The following is a 17,584-nucleotide window of genomic DNA, read 5'->3' on the forward strand; positions in this document are numbered from 1 at the left end:
CAAGAACTACAGACCCATCTCCCTGCTCCACTTTCCAGCGAAAGTCATTGAGAAAGCCATCAACAGCCAACTCACCACCTTCATCGAAGCGCACAACATCCTCGACTCCTCCCAATCCGGCTTCAGAAAAAAACCACAGCACAGAAACCGCCCTCCTCGCTGCAACAGACGACATCCATTCGCTACTGGACAGAGGAGAAACAGTAGCCCTCATCCTCCTCGACCTCTCAGCGGCGTTCAACACAGTCTCTCACCGCACCCTAATACGCAGACTCCACGACGCAGGGATCTGGGACAAGGTCCTCGATTGGATCCACTCCTTCCTCTCCGGCAGAATGCAGCGGGTCAGACTCCCCCCTTTCCTCTTGGTCCCTACACAAACCACCTGCGGAGTCCCCCAAGGGTCCTCTCTCAGCCCCACGCTCTTCAACATCTACATGGCTCCGCTCGCCCCCATCGTCAGAACCTATGGACTTAACATTGTGTCATACGCAGACGACACCCAACTCATCCTCTCCTTATCCAACGAACCTAACACCGGCAGACACAACTTTCAAGAAGGCATGGAAGCCGTCGCCAAATGGATGAAAAGCAGCTGCCTACAACTCAACACCGACAAAACAGAAGTACTCATCATGGGCCCAAACCCCGATGCCTGGAACGACACCTGGTGGCCCCCCACCCTCGGAAGCCCACCCACCCCCACGGACCATGCATGCAACCTTGGAATCATCCTGGACTCTGAATAGACCGCCAGATCAACTCCGTCACATCCTCCTGCTTCCACACCCTCCGCCTCCTACGTAAGACCGTCAAATGGATCCCCCTCAAGCACAGAAATACCAACACTCACGCCCTCATCACCAGCAGACTTGACTACGGCAACTCACTATATGCCGCAATAAACAAAAACCTCACCTGCAAGCTACAAAACATCCAGAACGCTGCCGCAAGACTGGTCCTCAACCTGACAAGACACTGCCACATCTCCCAGCACCTGCGCACACTCCAATGGCTCCCCATCGAAGCTAGAATCACCTTCAAGATTCTCACCCAACCACACAAGGCCCTCCACGACACCGGACCAGCATACCTGAACAGCCGACTCAAATTCCACGCACCCCAAAGGACCCTACAATCAGCCCAGCTCTCCTATGCCGAGGTCCCCCGCACCAGAAAGACCAGATCAAGAGGCCGCTCCTTCTACTTCCTCACGGCCGGAGCCTGGAACGCCCTTCCGCTCCACCTCAGACAGACAACATCGCTCCCCATCTTCGCGAGAAACCGCAAAACCTGGCTCTTCGACAGACCCCCTCCTTGATGGACTGGAACCTGCAACCCCCCCCCCCCCCTCCCTGCCAGCACCTTGAGACCCTTACGGGTGAGTAGTCGCGCTTAACAAACACCTGATTGATCGTATTGTTGAAGGGTTTAAAGTTCGCTCAGTGCAAATGCATTAAGTGGTCACAATAGTTAAAATCCTGGTCATTAGCAAGATTCCCAGAATCTAGTCTCGATTTTGCATCAACAGCAGATGGTAGGAGACTGACCTAGGAGCTTTCTAATCTAAATGTTTGGAATCCCTGCCACAAAAGACAGATAGTGCTTCCCAGTCGAACAAACCTAAATGCACAAGCAGGCCATTACACACATCATCAAACTCAACCTTGAGTTTATCGGGCTAGGAGTGTTGCCTCTATTTAGTGATTACGTGGTAGAACAGTCTCACCTGGGGTGATAGGTGATTCCAACCACTCTGTTTTTGCGCTTGTCACACAAATCAGACAGAAAGTCATGAACCTGACCAAGATAAGACAAAGTACGGTGGTAATACTAATGTTCATTATAATAGGCAAATACATGATTGAACTCAGTTAGTGAGCAAGCTAGGGAGCAGACTTCAACTCTTGGGGTGGTTAGATTACTCCTAGCAATGTCACCTCCCGGCAATCATGCTAACACTTTTTCCACTTTTTACCCCTCTTGATGACAATGTAGGTACTATAGTCTTTCCAACTGGTCATCTTGTTCAGTCCTCATTGTTAGAAGGTCTACTTTCAATGTGGGATCTATTATGTATCTTACCACTAGGTCAAGGATTGTGCCCTCAGGGAAGGACTAGATTCTCACAATAACCCCCTGCAAACCAGAGTTCATCAACATACAAGCTTTCTGCAACTTAGATGCTTCCCATTCTTCCCTATGTCACCTGTGGATCCCTTAATCTCATTTAAGTAGTTACATTTAGAGTCAACAATGGTGTTCTTAAAGGCAGCATCACAGATCGCAGCCAACTGGAGACACCAGGTAGGCATGTGGGCAAGTGGACATCCCCAGTTCAATCTATGCAATAGAAGACTGTGATAGAGAAAGTCTTCAGCATGCTGCACTAAATGGAAGGAACCTGGCCATAGCCAGGACATGTCCAGTCTCATGTGCAACATATGAACAAGGGAAGAAGGAGTATTTTCTGACTTGTTGATCTGTTTTACACCAGACATCATGTAGCACCCAGCACTCAAACCAGTGGCATGGACCTGTCACAAGTTGTAAGTCTGGGAAGAGGACAGGACTTATTCAAGGATGGGTCAGCTATGCAGCAGAATTCCTCCCTCTCCACCTCCACTCCAGAGCCTGCTATTAGAACACAATCAGCACATCATGGAGGAACACAAATGGGAATATACTAAGTGTTCACATATTAGCGTATACCAAAGAGTCAACATCTAGGTGGCCAGAGACCACTGCACATCCAAGGCCTGTGCAGCATCCCCAGGCAGGAGAAAGAAGTTGTACAGCTAAAGACCCCTGCACAATGTCCATAAAGCAAACTGTCCCTTATTTTAACCATTCTGGCAGACTAAGATGTACCCAAGTCTCCAGTCATATGAGCAGTGCTCTACCTGACTACTTGTCGAAGTACTGCAGGCATCAGGACGGTGTGTGACCCTGCAAGAGACATCCCTTGAGCAAACCTATCAAATTGTGAACCTCTGTGTTCACACAAACATGAGGCAGTGTGTGGCCATGCAAATGGCACCTTTGTGGTGGCCACTCACCTCCTGAGATTTGTGCATTCTGACCTGAAGGTGTACCGGGAAGTCAGCATTCCAAAGGGATGACACGAAGATGCACGGACAACACTCCCTCCCCAGCACACCTGCGAACATCATTGTGGAAGCATAAATCTCCATCTTCAGTTGCACTCTGCTACCATGCATTATTCTCAAGGACAAATACTTGTACTGCTGCAGGCTAAATGACACCGCCTGATCAGCCCAATGCCACTATAGGGCTGATAGCTGCTAGGTGCAGATCTCCTTCCTCTACAGACCAGTGGCCCCGAACAAGACAGACTGTGAATGCCCCTAGGATTCTTACCTAAATTTGTATATTTGTGAACCTGATTTCCAACATGTTTTAACCCTCTGCTTTGCAGAGAAAATGGTGGAAATATCGCCATCTGGTGTTGGGCCCGGATGTTTGCAGTTGTTTTTCTCTTGGAAAGTCTTTGGAAGTCACGAGGTATGTGACTCCTCCTTTGGATCATATTGCGCATGGGCTTCGGCTCCATCCTCAGATTGTTTTTCGCCAGCGGGGAAATTATGGCGCTTTGTAAGAAAGAGGAAAGATGCCCATGTGTGCTGTATCTAAATAAGATAAAACTAGAACAGATAAAGGTAGCCGGGGAGGTGGGTGGGCGTGTGTAGATCTGCAGCTCTACATGCCAAGAACAGATGCATACTGGTAAGTAGCATATTCCGTTCGAGGCATATGAGCTACAGATTATACACTGTGCATAGATTATATAGCAGTACTCGCTCCTAGCGGCGACCACCAGTATCTGTTGCAATCGTTTGAAACAATGTTTTGAGGACAGCCTGGCCCACACTAGCTTGTTGCTTAGTTTGCACATCTACACAATAGTGTTTAGTGAAAGTGTGCGGTGTAGACCATGTAGCTGCTCTGCAGGTATCATCTAAGGGGATGTTCTCTAAAAATGTCATGGAAGCCCCTATCTTACGTGTAGAGTGGGCTTTAGGAGGAACAGATAGCGTTCGCTTTGCTTTGTGGTAGCAAATCTGTATGCATTTAACAATCCACCTAGCTATCCCAGATTTGGAGATGGGGTTGCCTTTGTGTGGTGGTGAGAAAGACACAAATAGTTGTTTGGTCTTACGAAAGGGTTGTGTTCTCTCGATGTAGTAGAGTAAAGCTCTTTTGACATCTAGGGTGTGTAGAGCTCTTTCTGCAATGGTTTGTGGCTGCAAGAAGAATACGGGCAGTTCCACAGATTGATTGAGGTGAAAGGGAGAAATGACTTTAGGTAGGAATTTTGGATTGGTGCGGAGAACAACCTTATTGTGATGCATTTGCAGAAAGGGCTCATGAATGGTGAGTGCTTGTATCTCACTGACCCTTCTGAGCGAAGTAATGGCTACAAGGAAGGCGGTTCTCCATGTTAAAAATTGAAGCTCACATTTATGTAAAGGTTCAAATGGAGGCCCCATTAGTCTTGTGAGAACAATGTTTAGGTTCCACACAGGTGAGGGTGGTACTCTGGGGGGAATTATTCTCTTAAGGCCTTCCATGAAGGCTTTTATGGCAGGTACTCTGAAGAGTGATAGATGCTGTCTATTTTGTAGATATGCTGCCATGGCAGCAAGGTGTAGTCTAATAGACGTATAGGCTAGGTTGCATCTTTGTAGATGTAGTAAGAAGCCTATGATGTGTTGGATAGAGACATCTAAGGGGTTGACGTTATTGTTGTGACAATAGGTCACAAAACGTTTCCATTTGGCTGCGTAGCAGGCTCTAGTGGTAGGTCGTCTAACTTCTTTAATGACATTCCTACAGTCAGGGGGAAGGTTAAGGTAACCAAATTCTAGGATTTCAGAAGCCAGATCGCAAGGCTGAGCTGAGCTGGGTCCGGGTGTCTGATCTCTCCATGGTTCTAGGTTAAGAAGCGTGGAGAGAGGTGTAACTTTTGGTGCAGGACTACGGAGAGTTCCAGCAATGTGGTGTACCACGGTTGTCTGGCCCAAGTTGGAGCAACTAGGATGAGAGTTAGGGAATGTTGCTGTAGTTTGCGCACCACTAGTGGAATGAGTGGGAGAGGCGGAAAAGCGTACGCAAATCTGCCTGATCAGTTCATCCATATCGCATTGCCTTTGGACAGTGGGTGTGGATATCTGGCAGTGAAGCTTGGGCATTTGGCGTTTTCGTGGGTGGCGAAGAGGTCTATCTGTGGTTGCCCCCACATTTGAAAGAATGGTTGAAGAACTTGTGGATGAAGTTCCCACTCGTGGATCTGTTGTGTTTGACGGCTCAGGAGGTCTGCAATGGTGTTTTGGACTCCTGGGACATGTTGGGCTAGGAGAAAAATGTTTTGAGGTATGGCCCACCTCCATATGCTCTGTGCTAGGTGAGAGAGCTGCAGAGAGTGTGTGCAGCCCTGTTTTTGGATGTAGTACATGGCTGTCATGTTGTCTGTGCGGACTAAGACAGCCTTGCCTGAGACGTGTGTTTGAAAGGCTTTTAGGGCTAGGAATATGGCCAGTAACTCCAGATGGTTTATGTGGAGTAACTTTTGTTGAGGTGTCCACCTGGCCTGGGTGGTGTGATGTAGTAGGTGAGCTCCCCAGCCGGAGAGCGATGAGTCCGCAGTTAGAACTATTTGAGGAACCGGCTCTAGGAATGGTCGCCCTTTGGAAAGGTTTTTGGTGGTCCACCACTGCAGAGAGCGATGGGCACGACCGTCTACCAAGACCAGACCTGATAGTTAACCCTGAGCCTGGTTCCATTGGCGTGCTAAGCACTCTTGGAGAGGACGCATCTGGAGTCTTGCATGAGGTACTCTAAATATGCAAGAGGTCATCATTCCTATAAGTTGCATAAACACTCGGGCTGGAAGAGAGTGTTGTGGTTGAAATTTGGCGCGTAGAGCCTGTATGCTTGCTATCCTGGCGGGACTGGGATAGGCTAGCGCTTTTGAGGTGTCGATGGTGGCACCGAGGTATTGTTGTACGTGGGACGGATGCAGATGGGACTTGACATAGTTTACTGTGAAGCCGAGGTCGTGAAGTAGTTGGATAATGGCGTGTGTTGTACACACTGGTTGTATGTGCTGGCTTTTATGAGCCATTCGTCTTGGTATCGGAATACGTGGATGTATTGTATTCTCAGGTGTGCTGCCACTACCACTAGGCACTTGGTAAACACTTGTGGTGCTGTGGTGACTCCGAATGGGAGTACTTTGAATTGGTAGTGCTGACCGTCCACTACGAATCTGAGAAACTTCCTGTGAGCGTTGTGAACGGGAATGTGGAAATAGGCGTCCTTGAGGTCTATGGTGGCAAGGAAGTCGTTCTGGGAGAGCAGAGGAAGTATCTGTCGGGAGTGTGACCATGTGAAAGAGGTCTGAGTGTATGTATTGGTTTAGGGGTCTGAGGTCCAGAATGGGTCTTAGAGAGCCGTCCTTTTTTGGTATGAGAAAACATAGGGAGTAAACTCCCTTGTTCTGTTGGTGGGTAGGAAATGGTTCTATTGCACTTTTTTGTAGGAAGGAGATCACCTCCTGCTTCAAAAGTGACAAATGTTCCTGTGACATTGGGCGCTGTTTGGGTGGAAAGTTTGGGGGAGTAGATGTTAGTTCTAGACAGTAGCCTGATTGAATTATCTGTTGCACCCATCTGTCTGAGGTGATGGTAGCCCAGACAGGAAGGACATTTTGGAGCCTGCCCCGACTGGAGTGGAATAGTCTGGGGGGAGTGAAGGGAAGTCATTGGGTGGGGGTGGAGGCAGAGCGGGAGGTGTTAGTTTTGCCTCTGCCTTTGTTATTGTTACCCCTGTAACCGCCTCTTTGGTAACCCATAGTGAAGGTGGATCGGGTTGGGGCCTTGTAGGAAGTGGAGGCGCTGTCGGAGGAGTAGCCTCTGGTGGTGCTTCTAAAGGAGGAACGGCGAAAGGAGCGCCTGGGAGCTTGCGACTGCAAGGCTCCCATAGATTTTGCCGTGTCTGTGTCCCTTTTCTTTTATTCAAGGGCTACGTCGACATTAGGGCCAAACAGATGTTTCTCGTCAAAGGGGTGGTTGAGGATGGAACTCTGAACCTCAGGTTTGAACCCTGAAATGCGTAGCCATGCATGTCTACGTAGAAGGACGCTGGTATTTATTGCCCTAGAGGCTGTGTCAGCTGCATCGAGGGCACAACGGATGGAGGTATTGGTGATGGTTTTACCCTCCTGAATTAGTTTGTTGGCCCTATTTTTATATTTGTCAGGGAGGTGTTGCATTATAGACTCCAGCTCGTCATAATGTGCCCTGTCATATCTGGCTAGGAGCGCTTGGGTGTTGCCCGCCTGGGACGCTGTCCGCTTGCCAGAGGCGTCCAGGAGTTTAGACTCTTTATCTGGTGGTGGAGCCTCACCTGACGCCTGACGCCTGACGCCTGGGATTTGGCACGTTTCCTCGCATTGGAGACTACCAGGGAGTCTAGTGGTGCGGGGCCTCTAATGTAGGTTGGATCTGTTGGGGCGGCCTTATATTTTTTCTCAATGCGACGGTTGATGACCCTGGCCCTAACCGGGTCTTTGAAGACCTCTGGTGCATGCTTAATAACTCCCTTAAGCATGGGCAGAATTGAGGTTGACCTCTGTGCAGTGTCAAATGTGTCTAAGAGGAAATCCTCCTCCACGGGGTCTGTGTGGAGATCAACCCCGTGGTAGTGGGCAGCCCTGTGCAGTAGCTGGTTAAAGCCCATTGTGTCCTCTGGGGGGGGAGGGTCTGGAAGGGTAAAGATCGTCCTGCGGGACGTTAGGGACGTCTGGAATGTTGTAGTCGTCCTATGGGTCTGGGGAGCCCGTAGGAGTACGTTCCCCTGTGGGTTGGTCGCCCGCTCCGTTCTCTGTGTCATAGTAAATATCATCATCAACCTCATCTGGAGGTGGTGTGGGAGAATGATGGGGTAGGTGGGGCGGAGGAGGAGGTGGAAGAGGAGGAGGTAAAGGAATCCTTAAAGGGGAGGTGGCAAAGTCTCTCCTTTTTGGTGGTGGAGCTGATGTAGGCTTGTCCAGTAGTCTTTTTCTGGTGCTAAGCGTCAAATGTCCAGTGTTTGGATCCTTTAGGAGGGTTTTATGGTAAGGATCAGGTCAAAACAGTTCATCTGTAGGGGGCAGATCCTTCGGTGTCGATGGTGTCGGAGCCGTGGGTTTTTTAGGCGTCGAATCGGCACTGGTTCTTTGTTTGGGACCGTGGTGTTTAGAAATGTCTTTTGTTTTTCTCGGTTCCGAGGTGGGTTTCGGCTTTGAGGCTTGGGAGTCAAGGCTCTTTGGTTGTTTGCTCGGCTCTAAAGATGTTATCGGTGCCGAGGGGCCGGTGCCCGTTTTCAGCGCCGCGTGCTTTGGTGTCGAGCTCGGCGCGGACGAGGAAAGGGGCGTTTTCTTTTTCGGTGCCAGTGTCGATGAGAGTTTTTCGGCACCGAGGGTAGGCTGGCTCGAGCCCGAGCTGCCTGAAGGCTTGATGGGCTTCTTAACCGGGCCCGGAAGCGAGGTATGGGAAGCAGACTCTCGGGGCATACCTAGGCGCGAAGGCGTGACCGAAGCCTTTTTTAATGGCATGGTGGGTGGTTTGGGGTCAGGGTCGACGTTTGTACTCACGCCCCTCTGTGCCGGAGTGATGTCCTCGACATCGGAGTCGTCAGCTTCGGAGGCGCTGACGATGTTTTCTTCGGTGTGCTGTTGTAACGGAACATCAACACCTTCTTCGAAGATGTCGTCGGGGATCGAAGTCGACGAGTGAGCCATAGTTCTCCTTGCTCCTCGGTCCCAAATCGTCTTCTTCGATCGGAAGGTGGCGCAAGCTGGACAGTCCCTTGCCTCGTGTTCTGGAGAGAGGCAGAGGTTGCACACCTCATATAGATCGGTGTGGGGAAACTTCGACCCACATTGAGGACACTTTTTAAATGGCGTCCTTACCATCAGCCAGGACAGGAGGCCCAGGTAGGCCCGAAGGCCTTCGTCGATGACCGCAATCGAAGACTTGAGAGTCGCGTCGAGTGTGGAGAACGCGATCGAGACAATACCGTCGAACGGGGAAGGATTGCGCGCCAAACAGGAAAACTGGAACGGTTCCGAACTGGAGCGCGAAGAACACATCCGAGCCAGATGGCGGAAAAAAACAATCTGAGGATGGAGCCGAAGCCCATGCGCAATATGATCCAAAGGAGGAGTCACATACCTTGTGACTTCCAAAGACTTTCCAAGAGAAAAACAACTGGAAGCATCAGGGCCCAACACCAGATGGCGATCTATGCACAGTGTGTAATCTGCAGCTCATATGCCTCGAACCTGTATTTACTATGAGAACTTCAAGTAAGAATGATGCCACAAGACTCCCTAAAGTTAACGCACTTTATCTTTACATAATGAAAGGCTTATTCCGTTTTGTAAAAATATAAATATATACTGCTGGAAATATCTGTTTATTGTGAGTGACACTTGAATGCCTTAACTAGACATTCTTCTCCTACACCACTCTCGAAGAGAAAAGTCTTGTTTGTTTGACAAGGTTACCCCTAAAAGTCAAGCAGAAGACCCTTAGCATTTCATTGAGATTGAAGTAGTATGTGGTTTATACAATTACAAGGACTGCAGCAATACTTCTTACTAGGATTGCCTAAAAGTCCTTCGGCTGTTCAGGTCCTGGGCATCTGGCTTGACTGCAGTGTAAACTGTCGCTAGGAACAAGAGCATGTACTTTGGTTGAAAGTCACTTATCGTTTTCTTTAATTTCATGAATGACCTTCATTGTGGCTGGATAACATAGCTGGGATAAATCAACACCTTCATGTTATCATACGTTATGGGAACAAATCACAAAGTGATAAAATGAAATAACTGAACTAATCTCAGACATTGGTAATTTCTCATGTCAAAACGACTCCCCTGTTTTCACCTGCTATGTCACTCTAAACAGAGACCACAGCATGCAAATCAGTTTAGGTTCTGATCAATGGAAATAGTCCATTCTAAACTGCCAGACACATACCCTCCAGAAGTGAACACAAATAACATCAGAAAGGATTCGGCCTACTTAGGCATCATCAGTGAGTTACAGCGCTAGTCCTCTGGCAAAATGAGCATGGAACTCCCTCTTGGTATCTCCTTCGCACATAGGGCGTCTTCACTAACAAACAACAAGGTGGTAAAAATAATACTTAACGTTATTTCAGCCATTGGAAATCTTTCAGGGCACATCACAGTCCATTTTTTTCACCTCCTATGCCTTTCTAGCCTGATGCCAGTCAAATGCAAATCCGAACTTCTTAGGATTGTATTCGCAAGTCATCTGTGGCATGAGGTATAGGTTTCTAAAGGTTAACAGGTATGCTGTGATGGTGCATGGAGAGGCTATAGATAGTGGGGAACCACAAGATCCATGTGTACTCGTTCGAATGAGAAGAACTTTGGGAGTGGTGGTGGCATTGGTGATCTACTCCTCATGCAAGAGTTTGAAGCTGGTGCCCTACAACCATTCCAGCAGGCCCACCACCTGACTGTTATTACACCTGGCATGATCCTCCATATTCTCTACCCTGAATTTGAGGTTCTTCGTGTAGTCCTGCATCTCATTCACATTTAACTTGAAGATGTTCACATTTAACTCAGTTTAGTCAATGATTTTTCAGCACCCAGCACCATATCTAAGACTTTCAACCAGTCATAGTGCATTAAGTCACACATCAATAGTTAGAGAGGAACTGTTACTTACTTGTAATTCTAGTTATGCATCATAGGTAATCTCTCCTAAGCCATAAACATGCAATAGTCCCATCTGCATGCGAGAATACTGCAAGACACACACACACATATACATATATGAGTGTGTGTGTGTGTGTGGACCAGGTTTCCATATGAAATACATTTTTTGTTTTGCGTATAACTTTGGCACCGTTTGATGATCCATCACAAACCTTTCCAAAACAAACTGTCATCCACCGCAGCTCCTTCCTGCAAAGCTTTGGGGTGCAGCAGCGTCCTTCCCCCTGACAAAGTAGCAGGGCGGGCCAGACAAGGGAGCTGGGGGTGAGGGTCAGGGGACAAAATAAGAATTTAAAAAAAGAAAACTTACCTGATCAACGCTGCCTTCGCTGTCCGCTCCATCATGCTCTTCCTGCTTCTGGGACAGGCTCCCAGACTGCACTGCAGCCAATCATGATGTTGCAGGAAAGCAGCGTCAGGATTGGCCTGAGTGCTGGTACTTGCCTGGGAGCCTGTGCCTGTGTTCTGTTGGAGAAAGCTTCAATGTCCATTTGGCCTGAAACGGCCGGCCAAACCTTAATGCGCAGAGAAGGGACAAGGGTGTGCACTACCACTCCCCCACAAGAGTGTCATCACCTGGACCAGGGGGATTAAAATAAAACAATATTAAAACCGGTTTAAAACCCATTTTATTATCTTTTTATTTGCGGTGGTGGCAAGGGGGGCGGGGGGGCGCTCCTCAACCCTAATGAAGGGATCACCGCTGTTGGGGTCACCCATTAAGCAGGGGCCAAGAAAAAGAGGGGGGTCTCATAACGTATTTTCCCTATGCGATTTTCCACAGAAAAATTGAATATTGCTCTCTCAAAAATAGTTGAACGAAACTACACCAAATCTGGTAGAAAGCTATATTTTGGTCTAGAAAGAGTGGTGTTCATGATCTGGTGTTACTCCATTCAGTAGTTTTTGAGAGATTAAGGTTCAAAATGTATGTACATTTCAAGCCAAGGAGGGCCCGCAAAAAGATCTAAAGATCAGATCTGACTGACTGACCACATCAATAAAGATGTGGCAGCAGCCATTTTAGGACTAAGGGTCAGATGTATACAAATCTAGAACTGTGGTTTCCAATTGTGATTCTTATTCAATTGCAATTAGGAAATCGCGATTCCTGATGTAAGAAACATATATCTTTTAAACAGCGATTCCTAGTGGGTCACAAATAGACCTACATCATGTATATTAATGACCACCATGTCTGCGATTCCTTTTAAATAAAGCAGCCTTTTAAAAAAAATAAATGCAGCCCATTATCCTTCTAGGAAAATGGGATGTGTTTAAAAAATAGAAAATGAAACTTTAAGGCTTAATTTTTTTTAAAGTAATCAGTGGTCTGTGGTAAGACCCTAAACAGCCCATAGAGCAGGGTGCACTGTATTAAAAAAGTTGGACATGTACTTTTAAGTTTTACACGTCCTAGTAGAGAAAAACTCACACATTTCTTCTTCACTATTGTGAGCCCTACCACTCCTATAGTATAACATTAGGTTACCTTATAAGGGATAACTTTTGTTTGGGACTGGTAGGAACGTCATGTTTGGTTTCTAAGGAATTGTAATTTAAAAATCTCTTTAATGGTGAGGTTGGCTTTTAAGTCACAATTCTGAAAATGCCACTTTTAGAAAGTTGGTATTATTTTGTCCTAACCATGTGGTGCCTGCAGCCTGTTTCCTGGGTCTGAACATGACTAGGTGTAGTTGGCAGTTGGCTTTTGTGTTTTCCTTTCAGACAGTAACACAAAAGGGGGCTAAGTTGTGCACCGCCCCATTTGTACCTCAAAGAGACTGCCTCAGCACACTCACAAAGGACTAATCTATTGTCACTCCCAGAGATCCTGAGACCAGGCCAGGGAGGAAGAAAATTCCAGAACAATCTATAGGGGAAAACTCTATAAGTTTCTCCCACTTCAAAGCTGGCACCAGGTATAAATATCAGACCCCCGAGACCCATTCTTCATTACACTCCTGTATACTACAGAAGAAGGACTGCCCTGCTGCCAGAGGACTCCCAGCTGCCTGAGGCCTCCCCTGCCGTCTGAGGAGAAAGATAGAACCTCCTCCCTTCATTCTACGTTACCTGAAGTGACTACAAGAGTAAGCTGACAGATCTGCTGTACAGAGCTACATAACAAGCTCCCGGGGCCTCCCTGCTACTGTGCAGCTGACCTGCTGCATCTAAATCTGCCTAGAGCTGCAACTGGAAATGCCAGAGCCCTGACGGCTTCGTCAACAGAGAGTCTCTGATCCCCAAGAGGTGACTCCACAGGTTCTGGACCCTTGGTTAGCATCATAGTGGGTACAAAGTAGAAATCCTGATGTTTTGGGCTCTTCACGATCACAAACAGCCCTGTTTGTGCCAAGATATTGTTGCCCGTGGCAGCCGGCAACATGAAGAACCAGTGGACCAAACTCTACTTGCTACAGCGACCGCCAGTGACAATCGGCAGAGTGAGATCTGCTCTTTGCGCTACAGCATTGACAGTCTGCGACGACCTTCAATGCAAAGCTCCAACAACCACCATTTACCACGATCAACAGGATCTTCAACAGGATCTTCATTATACAGCGACGACTGTCCGGGATGCCGGGCCTGCTTTTCGTGCTACTGCGGCAGTAATCCGAGACGCTCTCCCTGCCCGTCGCAATCTCCCTCACTGTGCCGGATTTCGTGGAAGTAACTTTTTTTAGTGGGACTAACCTGGTCCCTGTATCCGGTCCGTGCTCTATCGCGGTCGACTCAACTTGTGACTTTCATCCGGTCTCAGAGGACCAGATAACCACGAGTGGCGCTTTGTGCTTTTAGGTGCTGTACTTACCTTAAATCTGATATATATATATATATATATATATTCACTGAAAAAACCATAGGTTTCACACATGTTATAGTTAGCGGAAATTTTACTGATAAAAAACCAATGAAATTCCCCCGTTATAGTTAGTGCAGGCAACTATAACTCACGCGACCGCAATCCTCTGCTGATGCTAATACTGTATTTAGACACTTATTTGCCCATGTCTTCTTCCATACATTTTTAGCTATACATATATTACAAATATTTTTTTTTCATAAAGACACATATGTCATCAGCAGAAGATTGCGGTCGCGTGAGTTATAGTTGCCTGCACTAACTATAACGGGGGAATTTCATTGGTTTTTTATCAGTAAAATTTCCGCTAACTATAACATGTGTGAAACCTATGGTTTTTTCAGTGAATTTGCAAGGTTTTTTAAATGCTAATTCCTAACTATAACGTGTGTGAAACCTATGGTTTTTTCAGTGAATTTGTACGGTTTTTTAAATGCTAAGTTACTTTACGCCATTCGTGGCGTGCGCGCCCACTTAACGCAGTTCGTTCCGTGCGCGCACGGTGCGCTTCGCGCACCGTGCGCGCACAGTGAGCACGCGGTGCGCTTCACGCACCGCGCGCCCCCTTTACGCAGTTAGTGCCGTGCACGCACGGTGGGCACGCGGTGCGATGACAAAGCAAGAAAGCACGTCAACAAATCTGTTTCTGCTTTCCTCCGTGACTATGGTATGGGTGCCATTTACCACAACAACTTGCGTTATGACATGCAAGACATTTATAGAGGAGATGGTGTGCACTTCAATGATGAAGGGAACAGAGTCTTCCTCTTGAACCTTAGACTCTGCATCGGTACTTACTTGTAGGTACCACTAAAAAATCATTTCATAAACACAACGGCTCTTTTTAGAGCCCCCTAATATCTAAACACTTAAATCTGAATTTCATTTATTTTTTTATTTTTTTTCTACCGTACGCTTACCGTAAGCTTACCGTACGCGTACCCTGTGATTTTTTTTAAAATCAATAAATGTTTTCTTTGTACTTTAGTCCTTCTTTGACCCCCTCACAAATGTAAGGGGGTCTGTAACTCTCCTCATTGCCCCCTTTTCTTGTTTTCACTCTTTTTTTTCTGAGTGAAACACACAAAATGGCGGCCGCCGCTTCCTGGTTTCGGCCGATTCGAATGTTTACTAAGATCTAACAGCCAATCAGAATCGCGCTCGCGCACGCCACCGTACGCGTACCGTAAGCTTACCGTAAGCGTACGGTAAGAGTACCGTAAGCGGGCTCAGATATATATATTGATTTAAAGGCTATTTTCTCAGAATCTACTGAACAGATTTACACCAAACCTACAAAAGGCACTTCCTTGACATAGGGACTACCTCTCTGCCAAATTTCTAGTAATTCTGTTCAGCCGTTCGGGCTGTAGCTCGTTCTAAAGGTCCTATGGAAAAATGCATGGGAAAAACGCGTTTTGGGACCCCCCTTTTATCTCAGCCCCCGCTTGACGTATCCCCCCGAGACTTTCAGGGTAGGAGCGGAGCGTAGCGCCCCACCTATTTTGAGAAATTCGCGAGGATTCATCGACCGGCGCCAAAGTTATTCAAAATAGAATGTTGCGGATTTCCTATGGAAAAGGGGTCCTAACTATAACTACCTACTGGCGACCGCCAGTAGGTAATATATATATATTCACTTAAAAAACCATAGGTTTTACACATGTTATAGTTAGCTGGACATTTCACTCGTGAAAAACCATTGAAATTCCCCCGTTATAGTTAGTGTAGGCAACTATAACTCACGCGACCGCAATCCTCTGCTGATGACGTCAGATATTACATCACTGTATTTAGACACTTATTTACCCATGTCTTCTTCCATTGATTTTTAGCTATGCATATATTACAAATATTTTTTTTTCAGAAAGACACATATGTCATCAGTGATGTAAATGATAATTCCTAACTATAACGTGTGTGAAACCTATGTTTTTTTCAGTGAATTTGTACGTTTTTTTAAATGCTAAGTTATGTATTTTTTTTTTTTTTTTTAAGCTTTTTCACCGTGCGCGTAACGTACGCGCACGGTGCGCTTCGCACAGCGTGTGCGCGCTGTAGGCGCGCAGTGCGCTTCGCGTGCCCACGTTACGCAGTTCACGGAATTTTTCCGTTTCTACCGTACGCGCACGCTACGCGCACTCCGCGATTTTTCGAAACAAAATTAAAAGACATTTTGGCCCTTGGGGTCCTTCTGGGACCCCCTGACAAAGGCTAGGGGGTCAGGAATTGTCCACCCTGCCCCCTTTTCACGTTCTCCACCTTTGTTTTTCACCCCCTCAGACTGCGAGAGACAAAATGGCGGCCGACACTTCCTGGTTTCGACCGATTCGAATGTTTACTAAGATCTAACAACCAATCAGAATCGCGCTCACGCACGGCAGCGTGCACGTACGGTAAGTTTTACCGTACGCGCACGGTGCGCGCTTATAGATATATATATGCTTTTAAATGCTATTTTCTCAGGAAATACTGAACAGATTTACACCAGACCTGCAAAAGGCACATCCCTGACCTGAGGACTACCTCGCTGCCAAATTTCAAGTAATTCTGTTCAGCCGTTCGGGCTGTAGCTTGGACTAAACGTCCTATGGAAAAATGCATGGGGAAAACGCGTTTTGGGACCCCCCCTTTTTCTCAGCCCCCGCTTGATGAATCCCCCCGAGACTTTCAGGGAAGGAGCGGAGCGGAGCGCCCCACCTATTTTAAAAAATTTCGCGAGGATTCGTCAATCGGCGCCAAAGTTAATCCAAATAGAATGTTGCGGATTTCCTATGGAAACACGATCCTAACTATAACTATCTACTGGCGACCGCCAGTAGATAATATATATATATATATATATATATATATCTGGGAAAAAACAAAGGGTAAGGAGATGTTATAGTTAAGTTGACATTTTACCCGCACAAAACCATAGAAATTCTGCAGTTATAATTATACTTATGATAACTATAACTCGTGGCCTAAAGTTACTGAATGGCATAATATATATACTACTCAGTGGCAGTCGCCACGGGGTAGTTATAGATAGGTCAGATGTTCCATATGATTTGTTTCAGCTACAGCCGGGTCAGTTTTTGCAATATGCTAAGCTGTTCCAGACAGCTCTGGCGGTCTGGAAGGATTTTCCTGCGCAGCCAGCGGAATCACAGACACTGATGCTGCTTCTGGATCCAGTAGAGGCCTGATGTCTCACATCTATAAGGCCCTGAAGGGGGACCGAAATACGGACATGTAGTCCCTGACAGGTGGATGGGTGACTTACCACCGTCACTTACGGATGGCGAATGAACACAGGCCTTTACTTAGGTCAGGGAAATAGCTAGTAATGCACGGTTCAAGCGTACTCAGTTTTATTGTTTAACACCACAACTGCTGCACAAAATTTGCATGTCCCGGTCAAATGCATATCCCAAATGTGGGTCAGATCATGTGCCATTTATACATATGACGTGGGAGTGCAGTAGGCTGCAGAGGTACTGGGAGGGGGTACTGCGGACTATATGCAGGGTTGCACACATACAGTAAAGCACTGCCTTCTTGGAGTGCTCACGATCCCCAAAAGAGGGGCTAAAATGTAACACAGGTTTGCCCTTCTGGGATTGGGATTGGCTAAGTGGTGTTTAGTCAAACGCTGGATGCAAGCCAGGCCGCCAACCATCCAAAAATGCCTGGACGACGCGCATGAATGTGGGTTGGCAGAGGAACAACGGTTGCAGTTTGTGTGCACTGATGACAAGGACTAAGATTTATGGGGAGCCATGATGGAAATTCTGGTGGCCGTGGAGCCGCCATGGGATGACCCAACCATAGTTTCTCCAGATCTGGGCCCTTGGTGCCCAATGTGGTGATGTAGTCAGGAGGGTTCCTACCCGAGGATGGGATGGTAAATGTAG

At 47.2% G+C, this 17,584-nt stretch overlaps 1 protein-coding gene across 1 annotated transcript in view; it reads right to left on the reverse strand.

Moving 5' to 3' along the window:
* KIF27 (kinesin family member 27) overlaps positions 1-17,584 on the reverse strand; it is a 551,081-nt gene that overhangs the window by 149,393 nt on the left and 384,104 nt on the right. The window lies entirely within an intron of this gene.

This window comes from Triturus cristatus, chromosome 2_1 (genome assembly GCF_964204655.1).
Source record: "Triturus cristatus chromosome 2_1, aTriCri1.1, whole genome shotgun sequence".
NCBI classification, from domain to species: domain Eukaryota; kingdom Metazoa; phylum Chordata; class Amphibia; order Caudata; family Salamandridae; genus Triturus; species Triturus cristatus.